The sequence below is a fragment of the Capra hircus genome, unplaced genomic scaffold (assembly GCF_001704415.2).
Source record: "Capra hircus breed San Clemente unplaced genomic scaffold, ASM170441v1, whole genome shotgun sequence".
Lineage (NCBI taxonomy): Eukaryota > Metazoa > Chordata > Mammalia > Artiodactyla > Bovidae > Capra > Capra hircus.
Window position 1 is genome coordinate 653,217 of NW_017189518.1, and position 18,069 is coordinate 671,285.

Here is an 18,069-nt window from a genome sequence, read left to right on the forward strand (position 1 = left end):
TGTGACTTCATGGACTGCAGCCTACCAGGCTCCTCCGCCCATGGGATTTTCCAGGCAAGAGTACTGGAGTGGGGTGCCATTGCCTTCTCCATCATTTTTTGCTTTAGGTCTCTGTTTAAATATCTCTTCCTCAAAGTGGAAGTTGTAACTGTGAGTAGTATTTTTCTCCATTCTATTTTGTGGCTGATTAATAAAAAGGTTAAGTTTTTTGGATAAAATAGTCTTGTATTCATCTGCCTTCCTAAAAAGATTTCTTAATCATCTTTAGCTTTCTAAGTAAGCAATCATAGAATTTGCTATTAATGATACACTTTTACAATGTATTATTCAGTATGTATGTCTCTTGTTTCTTATTCTAATGTTACTATATTATTTTAACTAAACCCTCTCCCTTCCCATAAATGCTCATAACAGCACAATTTATCTCCATGTGTACTTATATATTATTTTGCTTAATAAATAAGTTAATAGGTTAAGCACATTGAATAAATAACTGTTTACCTTCTGTCCTTACTTCTGAACTATTGGTGTCATAGAGTGTGGTCAAACTGATTCCTCACTCTCTCCCGAGCCCAGGAAACAGGGTGGACAAGCGTTAGATATATATTGGGGGGGAAAAGTGAAAGAAATGGAGATGTTCTAATGGAAGCAATGATGACAAGACCCTTTCTAGCTGTAACAGGAGTTCTGGGGGAAAGGTAGGCTTATCCTGGGTCTCAGCTCCAAATGAATGTTATGAGTTGGAGAAGGGGGGCTGGTGGACATTACAGGAGAGGAAACCTCCATAGCAAAGGCCTGGGAGATTTATTGTTTCCCTCCAACTTTGAAGTCATGACTAAAAACTCATGGACATGAGTTTGAGGAAACACAGGGAGATGGTAAAAGACAGGGAACTCTGTCGCTGCAGTCGACAGGGTCACAAAGAGTCAGACGTGACTGAGTGACTGAAAAAAAAATAAAGCCGTAAAAAAACTAAGAAAAAAATGTTTAAAATATCTTTCTGACCCTGGGATAGGTGAGATTTTCTGTTTAAAAGAAATGGAAAGAATCACAAAGGATAAACAAGAAGATAAGCATCAATAAAAGGCAAGTGAGAGTGTGCTGCTGCTGCTGCTGCTAAGTGTAAATATATACAAAGGAGTCAGCCATGACTTAGCAACTAAACCGCTATGACCACAAAGTGATGGAATATTTTAATAAGCTTTGTAAAGAAAATTAAACTACCATACTTTTGCCAGCAAAAGTGAGGTGAATCTTTTTGCACACTGGGATTCAGACCAACCTTGTATAGCATCTCAGTTCTCAGAATCAGACCCTATAAAGGTTCAAATTTTTTAACCAAATGATTTTATACCTCTGCATGCATGTTAAGTCATTTCAGTTGTGTCCGACTCTTTGTGACCCTATGAACGATTGCTTACCAGGCTCCTCTGTCCATGGGGCTTCTCCAGGGAAGAATACTGGAGTGGGTTGCCATGCCCTCCTCCACGGGATCTTCCTGACCCAGGGACTGAACTCATGTCTCCTGCAGCTCCTGCATTGCAGGAGGATTCCTTACCACTGAGCCACCAGGGAAGCCAATTTTACAGCTAGGGACCCATGATTTGCTTTTTTTTTGTCCATGCCTCAAGGCTTGTGGGAATCTCAGTTCCCAAACAGGGACTGAACCAGAGTCATGGCAGTGAAAGCTCAGAATCCTAACTAGTAGGCCACCAGGGACTTCTCCATGATTCTACTTTTAAGAAACAGATTCGTATTCTCATTTACATGGGATGTGCTGACTAAGAGACCCTTAAAGGCAGAAGCTGAGTAGAGTCTTCCTTTAATCCACACCATCTCTGATTCACAAGAAGCATTCAGGGGTTATGTATTGAGCTGGATTAAGCTGAAAAATAAATAGAAGTCTAAAAAAGAATAATTAAACTCCTCTGTCTGTGTTAGCTGCCTCCTACTCATTCGCACATTCACCAAAATTTAGCTGCTAGAAGTCTCCCCCAACTAATTCAAACATGAGTGAACCAGAAAGACCAGCAGATTTGAAAGACCAACCCCAGTACTAGAGCCAGAGGAGATGCTCGACAATCTTGGTCACTTGCTTTTCTTCCTGCTCATGTAAAAAAAAAAAAGATGCCTATTTATTTTTTATAAAGATATTCATTTGTAGTATCATTTACAGTAATGAAAGTTGGAAAAAATCTAAGCCTCCAATTCCCCGAGGAATGGTTGGGTACATTTTGAAACCTCCACACAATGAAATTGATTGTATTCATTAAAAAATATGGCAAATCAACACAAGTTATTTAATAAAGTTTAACTTCCATTTCTGATTAAAACAACAAATACAAGTGAGCCAGGAATAAAAGGATTCTCCTTCAACATGATATATTAAATATATCTGAATCAGTGGTAAATGAAACATCAGTATGCATAGTGAATCCCTAGCAGTGTTGCCATGACAGCCAAGGGCAAGACTTTGTGGTGGGATCAGAGCAAGAAACAAATGGGAGGAATCTGGAAAAAAGAGACACATTTATTCTCATTTGCAAATTCTATGTCACCTACTTGGAAAACTACACAATTAAGAAGCATTTTTAGCCAGACAGTTGGGTACAAGATAATTTTATAAAAATCATCAACCTTCTCATAAACCAACAATAATTAGCCAGAAAAAAGGATTCCATTCACAACTGCAAAAATATACATATACACTTATATGTTATGTAATTAATGTTAATAATAACATGTCATGTATAATATATATTATCTTCTACATATAACATTGTATAACATATGTTAACATATTTGTTGTTGTTCAGTCCCTAAGTCATGTCTGACTCCTTGCAATCCCATGGACTGAATGTAGCACAACAGGCTTCCCTGGCCTTCACTATCTCCTGGAGTTTGCTCAAATTCATGTCCATTGAGTCAATGATGCTGTCTAACCATTTCACCCTCTGTCACCCCCTTCTCCTCCTGCCCTCAATCTTTCTCAGCATCAGGGTCTTTTCCAGTGAGTCAGCTCTTTGCATCAGGTGGCCTAAGTATTGGAGCTTCAGCTTCAGCATCAGTTCTTTCAATGAATATTCAGGATTGATTTCGTTTAGAATTGACTAGTTTGATCTTGCTGTCCAAAGGACTCTCAAGAGTCTTCTCTAGCACCACAATTTGAAACCACCAATTCTTTGATGCTCAGCCTTCTTTATGGCCGAACTGTCACATCCATACATGACTACTGGAAAAACCGTAGCTTTGACTATATGGACCTTTGTCAGCAAAGCGATGTCTCTGCTTTTTATTATGCTATCTAGGTTTGCCATAGCTTTGTCATGTTAACATATATGCTATATATTTATATACACACTTTATACATAAAATATTAAAACACAATGGAGTATTACTCAGCCATTGAAAAGAATACATTTGAATCAGTTCTAATGAGGTGGATGAAACTGGAGCCTATTATACAGAGTGAAGTAAACCAGAAAGAAAAACACCAATACAGTATACTAACACATATATGTGGAATTTAGAAAGATGGTAACGATAACCCTGTATGCGAGACAGCAAAAGAGACACAGAGGTATAGAACAGTCTTTTGGACTCTGTGGGAGAGGGAGAAGGGAGAGGGTAGGATGATTTGGGAGAATGGCATTGAAACATGTATAATATCATATATAAAAATGAATCACCAGTCTAGGTTCGATGCATGATACTGGATGCTTGGGGCTGGTGCACTGAGACGACCCAGAGGGATGGTACGGGGAGGGAGGAGGGAGGGGGGTTCAGGATGGGGAACACATATATACCTGTGGTGGATTCATGTTGATGTATGGCAAAACCAATACAATATTGTAAAGTAATTAACTTCCAACTAAGATAAATAAATTTACATTAAAAAAACATATGTAGGACTTATAAGAACAAAACTCAAAAAACTTGCTGAGAAGACTCACATAAGATTTAGGAAAAGAAGTACCAGGACTTTCCTGGTGGTCCAATGGTTAAGAATCTGCCTGCCAATGCAGGAGACATGGGTTCAATCCATGGTCGGGGAAGATCCTACATGCTGCAGGACAACTAGGCCCACGTGCCACAACTACTGAACCCACGCACCTAGAGCCCGGGAACTGCAACTACTGAAGCCCGTGTGCCTAGAGCCTGTGCTCGGCAATAAGAGAAGCCACCACAATGAGAAGCTACTCAACACAGCTAGAGAGTAAACCCCACTTGCTGCAACCAGACAAAGTCCAAGTGCAGCAATGAAGACCCAAGGCAGCTAAAAATAAATCAACAAATAAATAAAATGAAAAATACACATATATAAAGAAATACCATTAGCTTGAATGAAAAGATTTATGTTGTAAAGATACCAGTTTCCTCCAAATTTAATGCAATTACAACTGTGATATCAATGCTGTTATTTTTCTTTTGTAACTTTATGAAACTATTCCAGAGTTTTGATAGAAGAGTAAATAACTAATAATGAAATTACTGGGGGAGAGAAGTAGATATGATTGGGGGCAAAGGGTGAGAGGGTACTTGCCCTAGCCTATATTCCAGGTGTGTTAGAGTTACACTGGTCTTAGCAGTGTGTGGCTGGCATGAGGAGACAGGCTACACTAGAAACAGAGGCAAGGATATATGATATAGACACAGCAGGACTGACACCTCAATCAGTGTGGTGTAGCTGTGGCTTCAGACTTGGACTTGCTTTAGAGACAAATCTTCAGGATGGCTCTCTAGTCAGTAGGAGTAGGTGGTGATTCCTGTAGGCTGAGGGAATCTTAATTGTCCACATCAAATATATATTGGGGGGGGGAGTTGATTGATATTGTAGGGGCTCAAGTCCCCTTGTTTTTGTTGTTCAGTTGCTAAGTTGTGTCTGACTCTATGACCCCATGGACTGCATGCCAGGCTCCTCTGTTGTCCACTATCTCCCAGAATTTGCTCAAATTCACATCCATTAGCTACCCTTTCTCTTCAACTCAGGTGGAGAAATGATGATATTTCACAAACAGACTAAACAATTAGAAAAATGAAGCTAATCCTGAGCTTAAATATTAAACCAAATTCAATTCTGGACAGATTAAAAATTTACATGTTCACTAATGAAAACACAAAAATGGTGACAAGTCATTTATTTTGAAATGTTGAGGATGGAGAAAGCCTTTGCAAGGATGAAAGCAAAACGAGAGCACAGTCACATGCCAAGGACATGTGTACCAATGAGGCCACAGCAGTGTTGTTGACAGTGGAAAGAAAGCAATATAAATTGGAATCAGAAAGAAGTGGGAAATAAGGAAGTATTGGTTCAGTCATACTTTGTTTTGTGCTGACAAAGAAAGATGCCCGCTGGATCATGAGATTTTGATAAGGGGGAAAAATAGTGGAAAAAAGCATACATAAGAATAAATCTGAACTACTGAAATGATTCTTACCAGGCAATGAGATTATGGGTAATTTTTAACTTTCTTGTTTATACATGTTTTTTCTCATTGCTTTTATAATGTGTATACTATGACTTTTATAATCAATTAAAAATGTTCTTTAAATTAACAAAAATCTTTACATCACCTAAACTAAATGATGTAAAATTGGATTTATAGAGTGAAAAACAGGAGGGCAATAAATGCAAATTTTAATAGTGGTTTTCTCTATCTGGTGGGACTGCGACTGGTTCTTTCTGAAATTGCCCAATGGGAGCATATACTTTCATAATCAGAACTGAGAAAAATATGCACAACTCCTGGGCTAGATGGTAGGAAATGAGATGAGAAAGTCAGGAAGGAGCTGAGGCTACAGAGAGGATCTGGCTGGGGAGGCAGACAGACCACCATGAAACATGAATGAATCAGCAAAATGGCACATCTGCAAATGCTCTGAAGGCAAGAAACCAGGGATTGGGAAGGAACTCAGAGTGGGGAGAGGTGGCCTCATCCAAACTCACTTTCCTGTCACCCCCTCATGGCCCTAGTTCCTTGAGGATCAGGCAGCCAGCACAGAAATGGAATGCTCTGTTTGGAGGAGCCAGTTCCATACCACAGCCAAGCAGTTGTATAGCTTGAAGCTGGGCCTTAAGGTGGCGAGGGGAGGTGGAGGGGGAGTGGGACAGTGGAAGATTCTAATCCCTCACCAGAACCAGGAAAGTAGATGAGAGACGCCCTTAACTTCTAGGAACCAATGGCTATGGGGACCAGGTGGGGAGATGGTGCCCAGGCAGTAAATCAAATATGATCAGTGAGATGAACTACATTCCCTGAGCAGCAGTCCAAACTGGCCAACCTCTGGGAGTTGCAAAGCCTGCTTTAGGGCCTGCAGGCTTTGTTTTTTTTTTTTTTTAACAGTAACAAGCTTTATTTTTTTGAGCTCCAAAATCACTGCAGATGGTGACTGCAGCCATGAAATTTTTTTTTTTTAATTTTTTTTTTTAATTTTAAAATCTTTAATTCTTACATGCGTTCCCAAACATGAACCCCCCTCCCACCTCCCTCCCCACAACATCTCTCTGGGTCAAGATTTATTGGAGTTTATTTGCTTGACACTTTTGTGTCAGTTTCTGCCATACAGAAAAGTAAGTCAGCGATAAGTATACATGCGCGTGTGTGCTCAGTCACTTTAGTTGTGTCCAACTCTTTGTGGCCCCATGGACTGTAGCCTGCCAGGCTCCTCTGTCCATGGGATTTCCCAGGCAACAATACCGGAGTGGGTTGCCTTGCCCTTCTCCAGGGGATCTTCCCTACCCAGGGATCAAACCCATGTCTCTTGCATCTCCTGCATTGGCAGGAAGATTCTTTACCACTAGTGCCACCTGGGAAGACTTATATGCATACATATATCCCCTCTTTTTTGAATTTCCTTCCCATTCAGGTCACTACTACACTGAGTAGAGTTCCTTGTGCTATAGAGTTGGTTCTTATAGTCACCTATTTTATACAAAGTAGTGTATCTGTGTCAAGCCCCAATTCCCAATGCATCCCACTTCCCCCGCTCTGGAACCAATACATTTGTTCTCTACATCTGTGTCTATTTATGCTTTGGAAATAAGATCATCTATAATTTTTTTCTAAATTCCACATGTGTAAGTCAATATAGGATATTTCTTTTTTTCTTTCCGACTTACTCCACTCTCCATGACAGTCTCTAGGTCCATCCACATCTCTGCAAATGACACAATTTTGTTCATTTTTATGGCTGAGGAATATTCTATTGTAAGTATGTGTTATGTCTTTGGGCTTCCCTGGTAGCTCATTCAGTTAAGAATCTGCGTGCAATGCAAGAGACCAAAGTTTGATCCCTGGGTGGGGAAGATCCCCTGGAGAAGGAAATGGCAGCCCACTTCAGTATTCTTGCCTGGAGAATCCCATGGACAGAGGAGCCTGGCAGGCTACAGTCCATGGGATCACCAAGTGTCAGCCACGACTTAATGACTAAAACACCACCACCACATCTTTATCCATTCCTGTGTTGATGAACACTTAGTTTATGTCCATGTCCTGGCTATTGCAAATAGTGCTTCAGTGAACATTGAGGTGCATGTATCTTTTTATGATTTTCTCTGAGAGTATTCCCAAGAGTGGGATTGCTGGGTCGTATATTAGTTCTAGTTGTATATTTTTAAGGAACATCTATACTGTTCTCTGTAGAGGTTGTATCAATTTACATTCCCACCAACAGTGTAAGAGGGTTCCCTTTTCTCCACATCCTCTCCAGCATTTATCACTTTTACATTTTCTTTGATGATGGCTATTCTGACCAGTGTGAGGTGATAGCCCATTGTAGTTTTGATTAGCATTTCTCTAATAATTAGTGATGTTGACCATCTTTTTATGTTGTTGGCCGTCTGTATGTCTTCTTTGGAGAAATATCTATTAAGTCTTCTGCCCATTTTTTAAATGAGTGTTTTTTTTTTAATATTGAGCTGTTTGTATATTTTGATTAATCCTTTGTCAGTTGCTCCATTTGCAAATATTTTCTCCCCTTCTGAGGGTTGTCTTTTTGTCTTGTTTATGGTTCCCTTTGCTGTGCAAAATCTTTTGAGTTTCATTAGGTCCTATCTGTTTATTTTTGTTATTATTTTCATTACTCTAGGCAGTGGGTCAAAGAGGATCCTGCCGTGATTTATGTCTTAAATGTTTTCTGCCTATGTTTTCCTCTAAGAGTTTTATAGTGTCTAGCCTTACATGTGGGTCTCTAATCCATTTTGAGTTAATTTTTGTGTATGGTGTTAGGAAGAGTTCTTTTTTTATTTTATTTTATTTAAATTTTTTTTTGTTTTTTAAATTTTAAAATCTTTAATTCTTACATGCGTTCCCAAACATGAACCCCCCTCCCACCTCCCTCCCCACAACATCTCTCTGGGTCATCCCCATGCACCAGCCCCAAGCATGCTGCACCCTACGTTCAGACATGGACTGGCGATTCAATTCTTACATGACAGTATACATGTTAGAATTCCCATTCTTCCAAATCATCCCACCCTCTCCCTCTCCCTCTGAGTCCAAAAGTCCGTTATACACATCTGTGTCTTTTTTTTCCTGTCTTGCCTACAGGGTGGTCATTGCCATCTTCCTAAATTCCATATATATGTGTTAGTATACTGTATTGGTGTTTTTCTTTCTGGCTTACTTCACTCTGTATAATTGGCTCCAGTTTTAATTTCATTCTTTTACATGTAGCTGCCCAGTTTCACCAGCACCACTTATTGAAGAGGCTTTCCCTTTTTTTCTTGATGAGTCTGGCTAAAAAGGTTTATCAATTTTGTTCATCTTCTCAAAGAATCAGCTTTTAGTTTCATTGATCTTTGCTATTCTTTTCTTCATTTCTGTTTAATTTTTTCTGCTCTGATATTTATGATTTCTTTCATTCTACTAACTTTGGTTATTTTTGTTCTTCTATCTGCAGTTGCTGTAGGTGTAAGGTTATGTTCTTTATGTGAGATTTTTTCTTGTTTCTTGAGGTAGGATTGTATTGCTATAGACTTTCCTCTTAGAACTGTACCCTGGTGGCTCAGATGGTAAAGAGTCTGCCTGCAATGCAAGATATCCAGGTTCAATCCTTGGGTTGGGAAGATCTCCTGGAGAAGGAAATGGCAACCCATTCCAGTATTCTTGCCTGGAAAATCCCATAGGTGGAGGAGCCTGAAGAGTCGGACATGACTGAAGCAACTTCATTTCATTTCATTTCCCTCTTAGAACTGCTTTTGCTGCATCCCATAGGTTTGGGGTTGTCATGTTTTTGTTGCCATTTTTTCATTGTATTTTGATTTCCTCAGTGATCTCTTTGTTATTTAGTAGCATATTGTTTAGTCACCATGTGTTTGTGTTTTTTACAGTTATTTTCCTGTAGTTGATTTCTAATCTCATGGTGCTGTGGTTGGAAGAGATGCTTGAAATGATTTCAATTTTCTTAAATTTATTGAGGCTTGATTTGTGACCCAAGATGTGATCTATCCTGTAGACTATTCCATGTGCACTTGATAAGAAATTGCATTCTTCTGCTTTCAGATGGAATGTCCTACAAATATCAACTAAGTCTATTTGCTCTAATGCGTCATTTAAGGCTTGTGTTTCCTTATTAATTTTCTGTGTGGATGCTCGTCCATTGGTATAAGTGGGGTGTTAAGGTCCCCCACTATTATTTTGTTACTGTCAGTTTCCCCTTTTATGACTATTAGCATTTGCCTTCTGTATTGAGGTGCTCCTATGTTTGGTGCAGAAATATTTACAATTGTTATATCATCTTCTTGGATTGACCCCTTGATCATTATGTAGTGTCCTTTCTTGTCTCTTGCAGTAATCTTTAAAGTCTATTTCGTCTAATAGGAGTATTGCTAGTCTAGCTTTCTTTTGATTTCCATTTGCATGGAATATACTTTTCTATTCCCTCACTTTCAGTCTGCATGTGTCACTAGAGCTGAAGTGAGTGTCTTGTAGACAGCATATACATGGGTCTTATTTTTATATCCATTCAGCCAGTTTGTGTTTTTTGGTGGAAGCATTTAATCCATTTACATTTAAGGTAATTGTTAATATGTATGTCCCCATTACCATTTTCTTAATTGTTTTGAGTTTGTGTTTGTAGATCTTTTCCTTCCTGTTTGTTTTCCGCCTAGAGAAGTTCCTGTAGTATTTATTGTAAAGCTGGCTTGGCAGTGCTGAGTTCTCTTACCTACTCAGTTGCAGGGGGATTTATCTTATCCTCTCAGGTGTCCAATGTCTTCTGCTAATATTGAGCAGGTGCTCTGTGAAGACTGTTTCATTTGTAGATGTATTCCTAATGTACTTGTGAGGAGAGACAAATTCCACATCACCCTATTCCACCATCTTGACTCCTCCCTCCCTGCAGGCTTAAAAAAAAAATCATTATTTAAAGAAAGTTCCCGTCCCCAACACGCCTGAAGCCTCAGGTGCTGTGTGGGAAAACAGTGCCATCTGCAAGTCTCAGTCAAAAAGTTATTCAGGAGAGTTAGCCTTGGAATCAAATTTACTTTAATTTTACTTATATTTTTCTTCTTCTATAAACGCCTGAAAGATCTATGAGAAAAATCATCATCTGATGAAGTCTAATAGAGCTTTTTCAATAAGTACAAAATAAAAATTGTATGCACTAAGAAAGTATTGTATCATATCTTAATTGGAGGTATGGCTTAACTTCTAGGTCATGCAATTGATGTCATCTTAGATTTGATGTGTCTGCTTAAGACCAGAGGCTGGTGGCAAGTGACATCTATGATGCTTGGTGAGCATTCCTGTAAAGGTAGTGGCTCCAGGAGGCTCAATCTTTTCTGAAAGCATGATTCTGGTGCCCCACCTCCAATCATCAGAATTAGAGGCAAGGAATGTATCTGAACTTGAATTTGGAGCCCTCAAGCATGGTTGTCACAACTTGTATGATCATGGTATCCAGAGAGGAAAGAAGTGTGCTTACCAAGCATCATGGTGGCAGGTACCCTGCCCACAGTGTCCAGGAGAGGGCAACAGGGAAAATGAAGGGCAATAGGGCTAAGGGCTCTGGGAGCTTACTGCCTTAGCACCTTCCTGGCTTAGGCTGTATGTGTGTTATTGTTGTTGTTGTTTAGTGTCTGACTCTTTGCAACCCCGTGGACTGTAGCACGCCAGGCTTCCCGCTCCTTCACTAACTCCTGGAGTTTGCTCAAACTCATGTCCATTGAGTCAGTGATGCCATCCAACCATTTCATTCTCTGTCACCCTCTTCTCCAAAGTATTGGAGCTTCAGCTTCAGCATCAGTCCTTCCAATGAATATTCAGGGTTGATTTCCTTTAGGATTAACTGGTTTAATCTCCTTCTTGTCCAAGGTTGGGACAAAAAGGATGTGTGGATATGATGAGCCATATAATGGCCATCCAGCCTTGGCTTTGGTTCCTCAGCCCTGAACAACCTGGTCAACCCAGGTTACCCTGTTCAGACCTCTCAGGACCCCTGGCCCAGGTCTTGAGATGCTTTTGCTGGGTCTTAGGGTTTCTGAAGGCTCCTAGGGTTTCACATGTGCTTGCTTACTTCACATGCCAAATCTGAGGTTAGACTGCTTCCTCTTACAGTCCATCCTCTGGGAGTCATCTGCTGAGGGAAGGGGATGTGAAAGGGAGAGGCAGGGGGCACTTCTCAAACAGAAAGTCAAGATTAGAGCTGTGTTTCTGAAAGTGCGGCTCACCCAGGGGCCCTCATCCACATCACAGAACCACCAGCACACTGGATATTGGGTAAGCATGCAGACTTTGGGCTCACCGTCAGGCCTACTGCTTCTGTATGGGATACAGAGCAAGACATGAGAACTGCCATGATCAAAAAGCATACTAGAGGATTCTTGTGCATCATAGTCTTTGAGAAATTCTGGTCTGGGGTTCTTCTACCCTTAGCTGGGGAAGATGATCAAAGGGAAAATGACTGTTTAACAAAAGGGAGGAAATTCCACTGCCAGGGTAGGGGTGCTGGGGACCTTTCAGTCACTGAGGGATCTTTTTCTTCCTCTCACAAAAGGACCAACCTCTAATTCCAGGTAGTTCCTCTGCTGCCTTCAATCTCCCAGTGCTCTAGACCATCAGACCCTGGATTCCCCAAGGATCACTCTGGGCCACATGCAGGAAGATTCTCAGAGGTAGCTGGAGAGGCACAAGCTGGTCTAACAGCCCTAGACCTGCAAGTTCAGGATCAATAGGCTCTCTTCTTGTTTCACTTCCCCTTCCAGAGTTTGTCAAAAGGACATCAGAGCTTGTCAGGAATGTTCCAAAGTCCAGGGTGAGGGCCATGCTGGTAAGGATAGAACTTCCCTTGTGATGATTTGCATACTTCCAGGCTGGATGAAAGAAATCAACCTAGAAGCACCCCCTGTGCCACACCATTTGCCCCAGACTAGTGTAATTTTTTAGTAGGTGTTGATTGAGACACTGTTGAACCTGGCTCTGTGCTAAGCTCTTGGCTTGCATTGTCTCAATCAGTCTTGACAAGGATTTTTGAAACTGAGATTATCATTCCCATGATATATATGAGAGACCTGAGGCCTGGAGAGGTAAAGTCACTGCCCAAGACACTCAGTTAGCAAGTAGTAAGGCTGACTTTGAACCCAGATGGTCTGACTCCAGAGCAGGATGAAGTGAGGAGCAGGCAGAGGTGCTGAGGAGGATGTAAGTGGTCAGGAATAGGAGCTAGAGGAGAAGCTTGGTGAGGAGGAAGGAGGAGGCAGGAGATGGAGTGCAGTCTGAGCGAGGTGATGGGTGGTATTGGGGTGGGACTCAGGAATAGATCATGGACCAGCTGAGAGTTGAGGAATATGATGGATGTCATTGGGGGCTGTTCTGAGGTCAAGGCCAGGAAGAAGGTGAAGGTCAGAGATGAGGTTGGAATGGGGAGACTCTGGGGGAGTGATTGGAGCTCTCTAGTGTCACCATGAGCTGGCCTGGAGAACCCCACCAGGCCGGGGTTAGAATCAGGATGAGGTAACAATCAGTGTAGCAGTCCCCCTTCCCAGCTTTGCACCTCTGCCAATTGCCTTGTTAGGTCTTTTCCATGTTTGCTAGTTTATTGTCTCTCTCTTCCAACCAGAAGGGAATCAGGGCACAGACTTAGTCTGTTTGATTCACCTTTATGTCACCAGCATGAGGCATAATTCATGGAACATAATAGGTGCTCAATAAATGCTCAGGGGCAAGGCTCAGGGGAGTGATGCTGGATTAGAACATGGGATTTGGCTCTCACTAGAGTGTAGACTCAGGTGGGGTGATCTCCAGAACAAATGAGTTTGAAGGAGAGGTGAGGCCCTGGGAAGAGCTGAAGGGCACAGTGGGGTGCCCCTCAGGTTCACAAAGAGTCCAAGGAATAGAGTGAGGTGTTGGGGAGGAGGTAAGGCTTCAAGGGCTATGGTACAGTTCGGTTCAGTTCAGTCGCTCAGTCATGTCTGACTCTTTGCGACCCCATGAATCGCAGCACGCCAGGCCTCCCTGTCCATCAACAACTCCCGGAGTTCACTCAGATTCACGTCCATCGAGTCAGTGATGCCATCCAGCCATCTCATCCTCGGTCGTCCCCTTCTTCTCCTGCCCTCTATCCCTCCCAGCATCAGAGTCTTTTCCAATGAGTCAACTCTTCTCATGAGGTGGCCAAAGTACTGGAGTTTCAGCTTTAGCATCATTACTTTCAAAGAAATCCCAGGGCTGATCTCCTTCAGAATGGACTGGTTGGATCTCCTTGCAGTCCAAGGGACTCTCAAGAGTCTTCTCCAACACCACAGCTCAAAAGCATCAATTCTTCGGTGCTCAGCCTTCTTCACAGTCCAACTCTCACATCCATGCCTGACCACTGGAAAAACCATTGCCTTGACTAGACGGACCTTTGTTGGCAAAATAATGTCTCTGCTTTTGAATATGCTATCTAGGTTGGTCATAACTTTTCTTCCAAGGAGTAAGAGTCTTTTAATTTCAAGGCTGCAGTCACCATCTGCAGTGATTTTGGAGCCCCCAAAAATAAAGTCGGACACTGCTTCCACTGTTTCCCCATCTATTTCCCATGAAGTGATGGGACCAGATGCCATGATCTTCGTTTTCTGAACGTTGAGCTTTAAGCCAACTTTTTCACTTTCCTCTTTCACTTCCATCAAGAGGCTTTTTAGTTCCTCTTCACTTTCTGCCATAAGGGTGATGTCATCTGCATAATGGGGTTATTGATATTTCTCCCAGCTTCAAGGGCTATGGTACAAGAGCTCCTTAAATATATGCCTTTTTGCTGATTTCAGTGTCCACGTAGATGATTCAACTCCTTGGTCTCTCAGTCCATTGACTCTTTCTCTTCTCTCTACCTATCACAGCCACTTACTTCTCTGGTCATATCCTAATACCTTGCCTTATCTGTCACCACCACCCTTCCATAATTGCCATTATATCCTGCTGTCCCAAAGCCAGCTCATTCCTTTTAGTTCTACAAGAACTGCAACAATCCTCCAACTCCAGCCACCACCGGGAACCCTTCAGACAGCCATACTTTTTTTCCTGCTTTTTACTAGACCCTTACTCTATCCTTCCCTTCCCTTCTTACCCAGCCTACAATCCAAGATCAGTCATCAATATCTCTCTTCTGAATCCACTCAAAACTCCTATGTCCCACTGCCATTTCTTTGTACTCAACTAGCAAAACTCGGCCCTGATAAAATCCAACTTTCCACTTACTCTGTGAAGTTCAACATGACTGGAGAAAACTGTGCAGACATGCTGAGCAATTTCACTTTAAATGAATGGTCATTAAGCCTCAAGTGAGCCCTTAATGCCACCCAGCAATCCTGTTATATTTCCATAGAACATCCAGCTCTCCATCAACTGCTGACGCCCATCTCTCACCCTTACTCCCAGCTGATGGTCTGGTTTCCTGTTTCAGTGAGAAAATAGGATGCATCAGAAGAGAGCTGCTCTGAGCTCCAGCATCACATCTCCCACCTACGTGCATCTTGGCATGTCTCTCTGGCATCATCAATTGTTCCCTCTTTACTGGCTCATTAGCACACATATGTTGCTATGCTGTAATTTCTCCCATATTAAAACAAACAACAAAGAAAAACACTTTCATATGGTCCCCATGTACCCCTACAATTACCAGTTTCCCACTTCTCTGCTCTCCTTTACAACACAACTCCTCAAAAGAACTGCCAGTGGCTACTCACTGGCATTTCTCTTTTTCCACTGTAGATTGAAAGCATTCTCAGCTGCCTTGTTTCCCCATGTCTCTCTGGAAGTTGCTCCTAAAGGTCACCATTGATCTCCATGTTGCTGCAATTCTTTGGCCTCTTCTTATTTGTCCAGCCAATAGGACTTGAGGAACGCATGGGTCCCTCCTTCTTGATACACCTTCTTCAGTTGCTTCCACCTTCTCCTAGTTTCCCCCGCTACCTCACTGATCACTCGTTTATTTGCTGTTTCCTTCTCAGCTATTGCCCTTCTAGATGTTTGCCTGCCCAGGGCTTGGTTCTTGGGTTGCTTTTCTTTTTCTACACTCACTCTTTTGTTGATCTCATCCAGTCTCATGACTTTTAATATGGATTAGATGCTAATTATTCTCCTATTATATCTCCAGCCTTGATGTCACCCTTGAACTCCGGGCTTCTCTAAACAACACCATTGCCATCTTCCTTAATTCAGTTCATGTACTTCCATCCTTCTTGTTTCTCTGAATAAAATCCTGAGAGCTGTCCTTGACTCCTGTCTTTCTATCATAGCCCAATACTAATCTGTCATCAAATTCTAGTACTCTACCATCAAAATGGACTCCGAATCCCCTAAATAGTCTGCTTCTGCCCTTGTCTCTTTATATTACTCTAGCAGTCAAAGTCCTTACAATGGCTTTCAAGGCCCTGCATGGTTGCTTGCCACACCCGTTGTGGCATGTCTGATCTCATCCCCTACCATCTTCCTCTCTCACTTGCTCTACTTCAGCACACTGACCTCTTGGTTGACCCTAGGACATGTGAAAACTGTTGCTTCAGGGAAGAGGGTGTTTACATACAGTGGTTGTGGAAGACCTCACTGAGAAGATGGCACTTGAGCCAAGACTCCTCTCTGCTTCATTTTTCTCAACACCCAATATCCTGTATATTTGACTTTGGAGTTTTTTTTTCCTTTTTGGTCTCAGTTCCATGAGGGTAGGAGTTAATGTTTATTTTGCTGGCTTCTGTAATCCTGCATTCTAGAACAGTCCTTGGTACATATTAGCACTGAGTGAATACCTGACATCTTTGTGTGCAGAGCGCCACAGACTGGGTGGCGTAAACAAGAGATATTTGCTTTCTCACAGATTTGAAGGCCAGAAGTCTAAGATCAAGATGTCATCAGGGTTGATTTATTCAGAGGTCTCTCTTCTTGGTTTGTTAGTGGCAGCCTTCTTCCTGTGTTCTCACATGGTCTCTCTCTGTGTATGTCTGTGTCCTGATCAGCTTTTAAAAAAAAAAAAAAACTTTTGATTTATTTTTTCATTTATTCATTTATTTTTGGCTGAACTGGATCCTCATTGCTTTGCTCAGGCTTTCTATAGTTGTGCAGAGTGGGGGACTACTCTTCACTGTAGTGCTCTGGTTTCTCCTTGGGGTGGCTTCTCTTGTTGCAGAGCACAGGCTCTAGGCACCTGGGCCCAGTAGCTGCGGTGCACAGGTTTAGTTGCTTCACAGCATATGGAATCTTCCCAGACCAGGGATCAAACCTATGTCCCCTACACTGGCAGGCAGATTCTTATCCACTGAGCCATCTGGGAAGTTTGACTATCTCTTCTTATAAGGACAATAGTCAGATAGGAGTTGACTCCACACTAAAGACCTAACTTTACCTTAATAGCCTCTGCAAAGACCTTGTCTCCAAATATGGTCCTATTCTGAGGGGATTCCCTTGTGGCTTAGTTGGTAAAGAATCCGCCTGCAATGCGGGAGACTTGGGTTCAATCCCTGGGTTGGGAAGATCCCCTGGAGAAAGGAAAGGCTAACCACTTCAGTATTCTGCCTTAGATAATCCAATGGACTGTACAGTCCATGGGTTCTCAGAGAGTTGGACGTGACTGAGTGACTTTCACTTCACTTCACTTCTGAGGGGATTAGACTTCAACATACGAATTTGAGAGGAGGGTGTAATCCAGTGCATAATATTAGATTAATTTATTGATCAGTGTACAGAGATGGATTGAGACACTGATGGAGTAAGGATCAGTGTTAGGCTCAGGAATACAGCAAGGCTTGGTGAGGACATAAGAGATTGGCGGGCAACAGAGCTCATAGGAGGGCTCAATTCTGGGCTGGATGACAATGGGGTAGAGTGATGTGCCAGGGTTGAATGAGACTGGAAGAGAGTACTTCTCTCAGCAAATGGGAGAGGCCATGGCGAGGAAGATGATGGAGTCAATGCAGTTGAGGGGTGAAGAAAGGAGAGACTGGCCAATGTGGGCAGAAGGGAGGAGGGAAGGAGTCAAAGACTGGTTGGGTGGTTGAGACCTTGGGATGGGATCCTGGGGATATTGGGAATGTCCTTGATGGGCAGGGTCATCCATATTCTTTGATGGGCCCAGTGAAAAATTCAGATCTCTTACTCAAAAAGTATTAATAATTTTAAATGGTGACAGCAGAGCCTTGAACCAAACACAGGGAACCCTTCTAGACATTGAACCCTGTCCAACTCCATTGGTCCAATAGCCATGGACCTGGTCCTGCCAGATGGGCTCTGGATCAGAAATGGAGATAGTTTAGAGGTTCAGATCAGGTTGGGGTGGAAGATCTAGCCTCTTGTGTTGTATTGGGCATTTTTATATGATCTACCTTTTGCCATCTTTGTGTCTTATTAGCAACTATATCACACACTTTTTTTGAAGCTGGGTCATCCCATGATGTACCCTACACATGTAATTTTCATGTGTGCCAAGGTGTGTTTGTTGAGATCACCAACGTACTAAGGGAGGCTGCTCATCGAATTTGATGGAGATGGAGGAGAAGTGAACATACACAAGAAGACCAGAGCAGGTCTAGAATTCAGGCAATGAAGATCTGAACTGTACAAGTAGCCTGGGAGAGGTTATAAAGGAATTGTGATTTGATTG